Raw genomic sequence first — 8,216 nt, forward strand, 5'->3', positions numbered from 1 at the left:
CGCGTCCCCGGGAAAGCTCGCGCCTGGAATTCATCGTTACTTTCTCTAAGTGTCCTTCTCTTTGGAGGCTTGTTCTTTGGGCAATTCTGCCTTTCTGGGCGGATGCGGGTCCGGCTCACGCCTCCGCCCTTCCCGGGTGTGTGAAAAGCGCCTGGGCTTCCAGGGAGCGTTCATTGAAGGCTTCCCAAAGCCCCAGCTGCGCTGTGTCTTGTCCCCGCGAGGCCCTGAGGCTCAGACAGGCCTCGGGACCTCGCTGGGTTGGTGTTCTATGAGTGGGATCTTTCCTGCAAGGAGGTGAGGCAGCTTAGAAGACCCAGAAGGTGAGGGGAGGCTACCAAGGAGGGAGGCCAGCTGTAACCCTCGAGGCACTCCTCATGCAAGGAGGAATTCAGCTGGACACCAGCCCCGCTGTCTCTTCATTTGGCACCAACTAGTTAAACTATCTGAGATGGTCAATGGGCCTTTGCAAGACCCCACCCAGAGGTGGTGGCGCTTTGGAGAGAAAGGCGGCAAGGCTGGCACCGGCAGGTTGTTTTCTGGGAAACCCCAGTGTCCAATGTCCCTTGGGCAGCAGTGTTCCCTGCCCCCACGTGAAAGCTGACACAACAGTAACAGCCACCACTTCTTATTTACTAGAGGCCCGGTGCACAAAATCCGTGCACTGGGGGGAGGGTTTCCCTCAGCCCAGCCTGCACCCTCTCCAATCTGGGACCCCTCAGGGGATGTCCGACGGCCAGTTTAGGCCCGATCCCATCGCCTGCCTGCCTGCCTGATTGCCCCTAACTGCTCCCCTGCCAGCCTGATCACCCCCTAACCACTCCCCTGCCAGCCTGATTGACACCTAACTGCTCCCCTGCCGCCCAATTGCCCCCACCTGCCCTCCCCTGCAGGCCTGGTCGCCCCCCAACTGCCATCTCCTGCAGGCCTGGTCCTCCCCCAACTGCCCTCCCCTGCCAGCTATCTTGTGACCACGTGGGGGTGGCCATCTTGTGAGGACATGGGGCAGCCATCTTGTGATGATGCAAGGGCGTGAGGGTCAATTTGCATATTTCCACCCTCTGCACATGTTGATTCTTTTTTTTTTTTTTAATATATTTTATTGATTTTTTTACAGAGAGGAAGGGAGAGGGATAGCGAGTTAGAAACATCGATGAGAGAGAAACATGGATTCAGCTGCCTCTTGCACGCCCCCTACTGGGGATGTGCCTGCAACCCAGGTACATGCCTTTGACCAGAATCGAACCTGGGACCCTTGAGTCCGAAGGCCGACGCTCTATCCGCTGAGCCAAACCAGCTAGGGCTGCACATGTTGATTCTTTACCTTCCCCAAGCCCCTGTAAGGTAGAGTTTTCAGGTGAAGAAACAGACACAAAGTAGGAAGTGACTTGGTTGAGATGACACGGCTCAGAAAGAGGCAGAGAGACAGTTCAATCCCAGGCTTGTCCACCTGAAAGGCCTGGCCACTGCACCCACCGAGCCGTGGACATCTTCCATCCGAATGCATCACGAGGGCCTGTCACGTGAGTGGGTTGCAGGAGAACGGGAGCCGGACACTCCTGCTCCGACCTTTGAGGAACAGACAGGTGATATCCCTTCTCCAGTGAGCACCTCCTGCTCCGGGGCGGGTCTGCCACCGCCCGGCCCCCAGAGATGCCTTGCTGTGTCCTGGGCAGGGCCTGAGCCCATGGCAACCTTAGCAGCCACCATGTGCAGTTTCTTCACTCACTTGACACACATTCCTTTCTTCGCTGGGTCCCGGGAGTGCAGAGAAGCCCCATGTGCCCACAGCTCTGGCGGGTCCCAGGCCCCAGTCCTCCAGCACAGATTCTCACCTTGGGGCCTAGGGAAGGCCCCCGAGGATGTAGGCACAATTTCAGGCTTAGGTTGGGGATAGTAAGAGTACTTTCCCCGATAGTGTCACTATGAGGATTAATCATGCAAAGCACTGATAAATGTGTGGTTAACAAGAAAATAAATAAGAAATACATCCTTCTGGGAAACAGTCCATAGAATTCAGATTCTCAAAGGTGACTTAAGAAAAGAGAGGGCAGGCCCCACGAGCCTAGAGGTCAGCCTGTAATACAGAGAATGAAATGCAGGCCATAAAACGTGGTCACATTTGTCCCCCACATCTACACTCATAAAAGAGAAAGATGCAAATTGACCGTACCTTCGTGCCCACCAGCCAATCAGGAGTGGGTATGCAAATTAATCCAACAAAGATGGCAGGTTAATTTGCGTTCCTCACCGCCCCAGCCTCCGGGCCTCTGGGCAGTGTGGGAAGGTGGAAAGGCACCTCCGACCGGAGCGAAGGCGGTGCCGGCAGTCAGGGGAAGGAAGTCCCATTCTTGCACGAATCTTTGTGCATCAGGCCTCTAGTGTTATTATAAAAGTGTTCGAGCATGCAGAAAGTCGAGAGAACTGTATTCGAATGCCCTAGATTATGCTGCGATTGGGAACCTTTTGTTGTATTTGCTCTGTCACATATTTATCCTTCTATTCACCCATCCATCCAGCAATCCACATAACATTTATGTTAAAAACAAAACAGGCCCCAGCTGGTTTGGCTCAGTGGATAGAGCAGGGGTCCTCAAACTACGGCCCGTGGGCCACATGCAAATACAAATATTGTATTTGTTCCCGTTTTGTTTTTTTACTTCAAAATAAGATATGTGCAGTGTGCATAGGAATTTGTTCATAGTTTTTTTTTAAACTATAGTCCGGCCCTCCAACGGTCTGAGGGACAGTGAACTGGCCCCCTGTTTAAAAAGTTTCAGGACCCCTGACTTAGAATATCTATCTTGTTGGGTCATCAGAAGAACAGAACTCTCCAGGAGCCCACAGAAGTCACCAATGAAATCATCTTCCAGGTCTACCTTTTCATAGGCTGCCAGATAAAGGGCATGAAACCATCCAGCTTAGGTCAAAATGAGCCTATTCTCTTCCCTCGTTCCCCCTTTCCCACAGCAATATCGAAGAGAATAGAAGAGACAGCAACTCTCCCTTCCTCTCTGAAATCAATAAAAATATATATTTTTTTAAAAATGCAAACCTTTAAAATATATATAAAATTTAAAAAACATAATTTTTAACTTTCTTCTTTATGCTCTTTTGCATTTATACTAATTTTCTTAATTACCAGTTTTCTTCTCTCTCTTTTTTTTTTAAATTGCTGTTTTGGAACAAGATACTTATTTAAAGGAGCAAATAATCTACCCAAAGCATCTGGTACTAGAAAACCCTTCACAAATGTTAGTTCGGAATTTAAGCTCCTCTGCAGACACCACCCTTTTCTTTTTCATTCATCACTGTCTGCTCAGGAGCTGGAACAGTGCCTGGCACAGAGTAGATGCTTGGTAACTATTAATAGAGTTAATGAATTATTTTAATTATGGGTGTTTATCGAGGTTAAAAAAAGAGAGTATGTTCTCATGGAGAGCCCTGGGCTTGCACCCAGGGGGGAATGTGGGTTGAGTTGTCTTTTGTAAACTGTGTAGAGACCCCCTCCGACCAGGAGGTGTCCCCTGGGAATGAGGGGCAGGCTCCCCTGCGTGTGGGTAGGCCGGGCCCACACATCTCTCCCCTAGGCCCAAGGGCAGCACTCATTTGGATCTTAGGAATGTCTCTCCACATTCCTCCTCGCTGTTTCGCATGCTTACGGCATTTGTTTTTGATATGACTAAATGACAAGTCTGCAGCCTTGGTAGCTCTTCAGGAAACCAGGGTAAATATTATTTATATCATTTACAATTGGCAATTAAGTTTGATTTCAGGCACCAGAATGGAATTTAAAACACTCAGTTTAAAATAAGCCAAACCTAATCAGAGGCAGCCTGCTTTCCTCTTCAAAACACTAAAAAAGAAAACAAAACACACCATACAACAAACAGAAAGGTCTGGAACATTCCCTCTCCTCTTATTCCCACCTCACACTCACAAAATGACTTGCTTTGTGTGTGTGAGTGTGCTGTGGGGGTGTGCGGGGGGGGGGGGGGCGGCCGCGGGGTAGACTTGAAGCCTAGAGATCCGGCTGCTGTCTCTGGTCTAAATTTCTGTATAACTTGGGCAGGTTACTTGACGTCTCTGGGCTGCAGGTCTTCATCTATTTTAAAGAGGAAAGGGGTAGCTAAGATAGCTTTATCCGCCTGCAAAGGCTATGGTTCCACTTCTAGAGCCAGGCAAACAGACCAGCTCTCCTGTGGTAACAAAGGAGAGGGAGTTGGAGAAAGGGAAGGAATGAGAGAAGATGACAAATGGGTTGCTTGGAAACATGATGGTTCTGGACACTTCTGACTCACTGTACACCCTCGGGCAAACCCCTTTTCCTTCTTATTTTTAAACCCCAGTCTCCATCTTAAAGGGGTTTGAGCTAGAATCTAGATTCAGGATGGCAAACAGAATCTGTTAGGCTGGGTTCCTGATTTTTAGCTTGGAATGTGAACATCTTCAAGCGGAACACCTACTCTCGAGTTCTCCACCAGCCTCACTGACCCCCGTTACCTCCCATTACCTCCCTGACCTTTGAAGGTCATAAAGTTTCTGCTAAGAACCCCCCCCGCCACCCCGCCCAGTTCTGAAACCCCTGATCCATCAGCCGGATGAGGAAAGGGAAGATCGTCTAGTATGTCCTACTGCCATCTTCCTCTTCTCTTTGGGAGGTATGTGTCTGAGGGCCTGGAAAGGCTCAGGAAGTAACCTGGAAGGAGCCTGGGGATCACCCCAAGATAACCTCAGACTTGATCGATCCTAGCTGGAGTCAGCACGGGAATGCCACCAGGCCTAATTGGGAGCATCTCAGCCTTCTCAGATGATGCTTCATTTTATTATTATTTTTTTAATCCTCACCCCAGGATATTTTTCCATTGATTTTTAGGGAGATTGGAAGAGGTAGGGAGAGACAGAGAGAAACACATCCATTCGTTGCCTCCTGTGTGAGCCTCGACCAGGCCAGGGAGGAGCCTGCAACCAAAGTACATGCCCTTGTCTGGAATCACACCGGGGACCCTTCGGTCCACAGGCCGATGCTCCATCTACTGAGCCAAACCAGGTAGGGATGATGATTCATTTTCAGGAAACATCCAGTGACTCTGACTGGAATCCCATTCAAACGAGGAAACCTGAAGCACCTGTGACAGGCCTGGCCCCAGAGGATGCTGCCAGGACGGAAATAGTCCTATCCCAGAGGCGCCCCCAGGTTGAGGAGGAAGCTGACAAGGACGCCATGAACTCTGGCTGTGAAAAAGCCCACAGACCACGTGCTGCGGGGGTTTTCAACTTGCTGTGGGGGCCGGCGGAAAGTGACTCATCTTGGCTGGAGCGGTGCAGAGAAGCCTCCTGAACAAGGGGGCATTGGATATGAGCCTTGTAGGCAAAGGATGAAAAAGAGGATAGAAAGACAGCCCTCATGTTGTGTGAACCGGGCTGGAGCTTCCGTTTTCTCATCTTTGAGCTGGGAAGGGTGGTAATGATGTCCACCTCCTCTGTGGTTATAAAGATTAAATTAACTGTGTGTGAAAGGATCTGGCTTGTAAAAGTAGGTTTACAGTTGTGAGTACACAAAAACAGTTTATTCTTGTATTATTAAAACTGTAAACCTACTTTTGCCCCACCCTGTATGTAACCGAATTGCAGGTAGAGCAAAAGCATGTGTGTGGGCCAAGCTGTGAGAGGTAACCTTGGAAAAGACAGCTGCATATGTTGACGGTGATTATCTCTGGGTGCGAGAGCTTCTGGGTAATGTTTACTTTTCCCTGTATCCTGTTTTATATTGGTTGAAGTGATTATGATGAACATGTGTTATTTATATAATGGTTGAAACAGTTTCTATGAAAAGAAAAAAGGAAAAGCTCCTTGTGTATTGATACTTTAAAAAATTCACACCTACAGAAAAGCCAAAATATTCAAAAATTCTCATATTCATTTACTGTTAACATTTTGCCACATTTGCTCGTGCTCTCTCTCTCTCTCTCTCTCTATATATATATATCCCTGTTTTTGAAAGTTTGCTATGCCACTCTTTTTTATGAAAGACATATACTGTAGTGTCAGCCCACTGTCCCTGCGGGTTCTGCATCCTCAGGTTCAATCAACAGGGCTGGAAATATTTTGGGGGGAAAAGTTATGCTGTCGTACCGTGTACTTAGGCCTTACAGTGGTTACATCTGTACCAAACAGGTAGACTTTCTTTCCTGTCCTTGGTCCCTAAACAATATAGTACAGCAACTGTTTACACAGCATTTACATTGGGTTAGGTATTACAAGTAATCTAGAGATGGTTAAAGTATACAGGATGATGTGCTTAGGTTATATGCAAATACTACACTATTTTATATAAGGGACTTGAGCATCTGCAGATTTTGGCACTCTGGTGGGGTCCTGGAACCCATCCACCATGGATATTGAGGGATGACTACCTGTTTTTCATAACTGAAAGAAATCAGAAAGATTTCAGAAAATGGATGAAAACTAAAAATAGCGTTAGTGTTTGTGGTGAGCTATGCTTGGGTTTTGCAGTGAGCTGTTATACACAGTGTGCTGTAGAAAGTGAAACTGCACTGTACATACGTTATTTCTACTTTATATAGGCCGTATATCACATCATTCTTGCTTTTACTCTGTGCTTGTGTTAGCTTAGATTTTATGTGTTATTTGATATAATTGGGTAGGTTATTTTTTGAGTCTGGGAACCCTTAAAATTTTTCCCATATAAATTAATGGTAATTGCTTCTTTGCTTTACATCATGAAGGCTTACAGGAATGCTTGAATCATTTGAGAGTAAGTTGCAGACCTCATGCTCCTAATAATTTCAGTATGTATTTTCCAAGAACAGGGGCAGTCTCTTACATAACCCAGCACAGTAATAAAAATCAATAAATTTAATGTTGATACAATACTGTTATCTTTCAGTCCCGTGATGCAACATGCCCAGAGCGCTGCCGCGGGTCCCCTCTTCACCCTCCCTTTTCAACTTCTGCTAATTGTCTCAATATTACCTTTTTTAAAAAATTTTTTTAAAATTGATTTCAGAGAGGAAGGGAGAGGGAGAGAGAGAGAAACATCAATGATGAGAGAGAATAATGGTGATGAGAGAGAATAATGGATTGGCTCTCCTGCACGCCCCCTACTGGGGCCCCTATTGGGGATCAAGGGGGGGCGGGGCATGTGTCGTGACCTCCTGGTTCATAGATCCACGCTCAACCACTGAGCCATGCTAGCCGGGCTCAATATTACCCTTTATAGTACAGGATCATGTATTGCATTTAGTTGTCCTGTTTTGTTAGCCTCCCTTAATCTGCAACAATTCCTCAGCCTTTCTTTGTCTTTTTCACGACAGAAGGTTTTTGGAAGAGTACAGACTAGTTATTCTGGAACATGTTTGGGATTGTCTGATGTTCCCTCGTTATTAGATGAATTGTAAGCATTGCTCACTGGATGGTGATGCTGCGTTCTCAGTGCATCACATCGGGAGGTGTACGATGGATGCCAGTTTGTCCTGTTATCAATGTCAGGTGGACCACTTGGGTTAAGGTAGTGTAGTGTCACAGAGTTTCTCTACCATAGGGTTACTATTTTCCCTTTTTAATTATCAAGTAATTTATGGCTATTTACATGGAAAGATTCCAATATCCTTTCAAATTCATGGGGGAAAAAAAAAAAGGCGCAGCTTTCCCTTTAGGAAATACCTACCGCTTGCTGAACTGACCCAACAGCGTGCCTTCGGCTCTACGGCTTTGTTAAGTGAGTTTGCACCTTTCCAGAAGGGCGGATGCTAGGCCGCAAAGCATAAAGGGAATTGTAGTCTTCCGGGGCGCTTACGTCTAAACGCCGCCCTGTGGTCTCCCGCAGAAAAAGCCAGAAGCTGAAAAGGGAGGGCGGAGAGGGGCCGGCGGCGGCGCTCTGGGCGCGTTGCATCACGGGATTGGTAGTTCGCGGCCGCTCTCTCCCGCGCCCCAAGCGGGAGAACTGGACTACCACTCCCCGTAGGCCACACGCGCGGGGGCCGGGGAAGCCGTCAGGGCCTCGAACAAATCAAATCGAAGGAAAGAAACTGCCGGCTTTCAAAATCCTCCTCCTCCGCCATCATCCTCCGCCGTGTGCCGAGCAGGTGGTGTCGAGACGCGAGTGGGGAGAACCGTCAGGAGAACTGACGGGCGGGCTGGGCATCGGGACCGCTGGACTCGGAGGCGGCGACGCCGACCTGCGCTGCCGGACCCTA

At 48.1% G+C, this 8,216-nt stretch overlaps 1 long non-coding RNA gene across 1 annotated transcript; it reads right to left on the minus strand.

Moving 5' to 3' along the window:
- Positions 1-6,854: 6,854 nt before the first annotated feature.
- LOC106726964 lies at positions 6,855-8,210 on the minus strand. The gene is made up of 2 exons (XR_001363106.1): positions 7,688-8,210; positions 6,855-6,993 (listed from the first exon to the last, which is right to left on the minus strand). It is a non-coding gene; the product is annotated as an uncharacterized LOC106726964 (long non-coding RNA).
- Positions 8,211-8,216: the final 6 nt, after the last annotated feature.

Source organism: Myotis brandtii, unplaced genomic scaffold, assembly GCF_000412655.1.
Source record: "Myotis brandtii unplaced genomic scaffold, ASM41265v1 scaffold339, whole genome shotgun sequence".
NCBI lineage: Eukaryota > Metazoa > Chordata > Mammalia > Chiroptera > Vespertilionidae > Myotis > Myotis brandtii.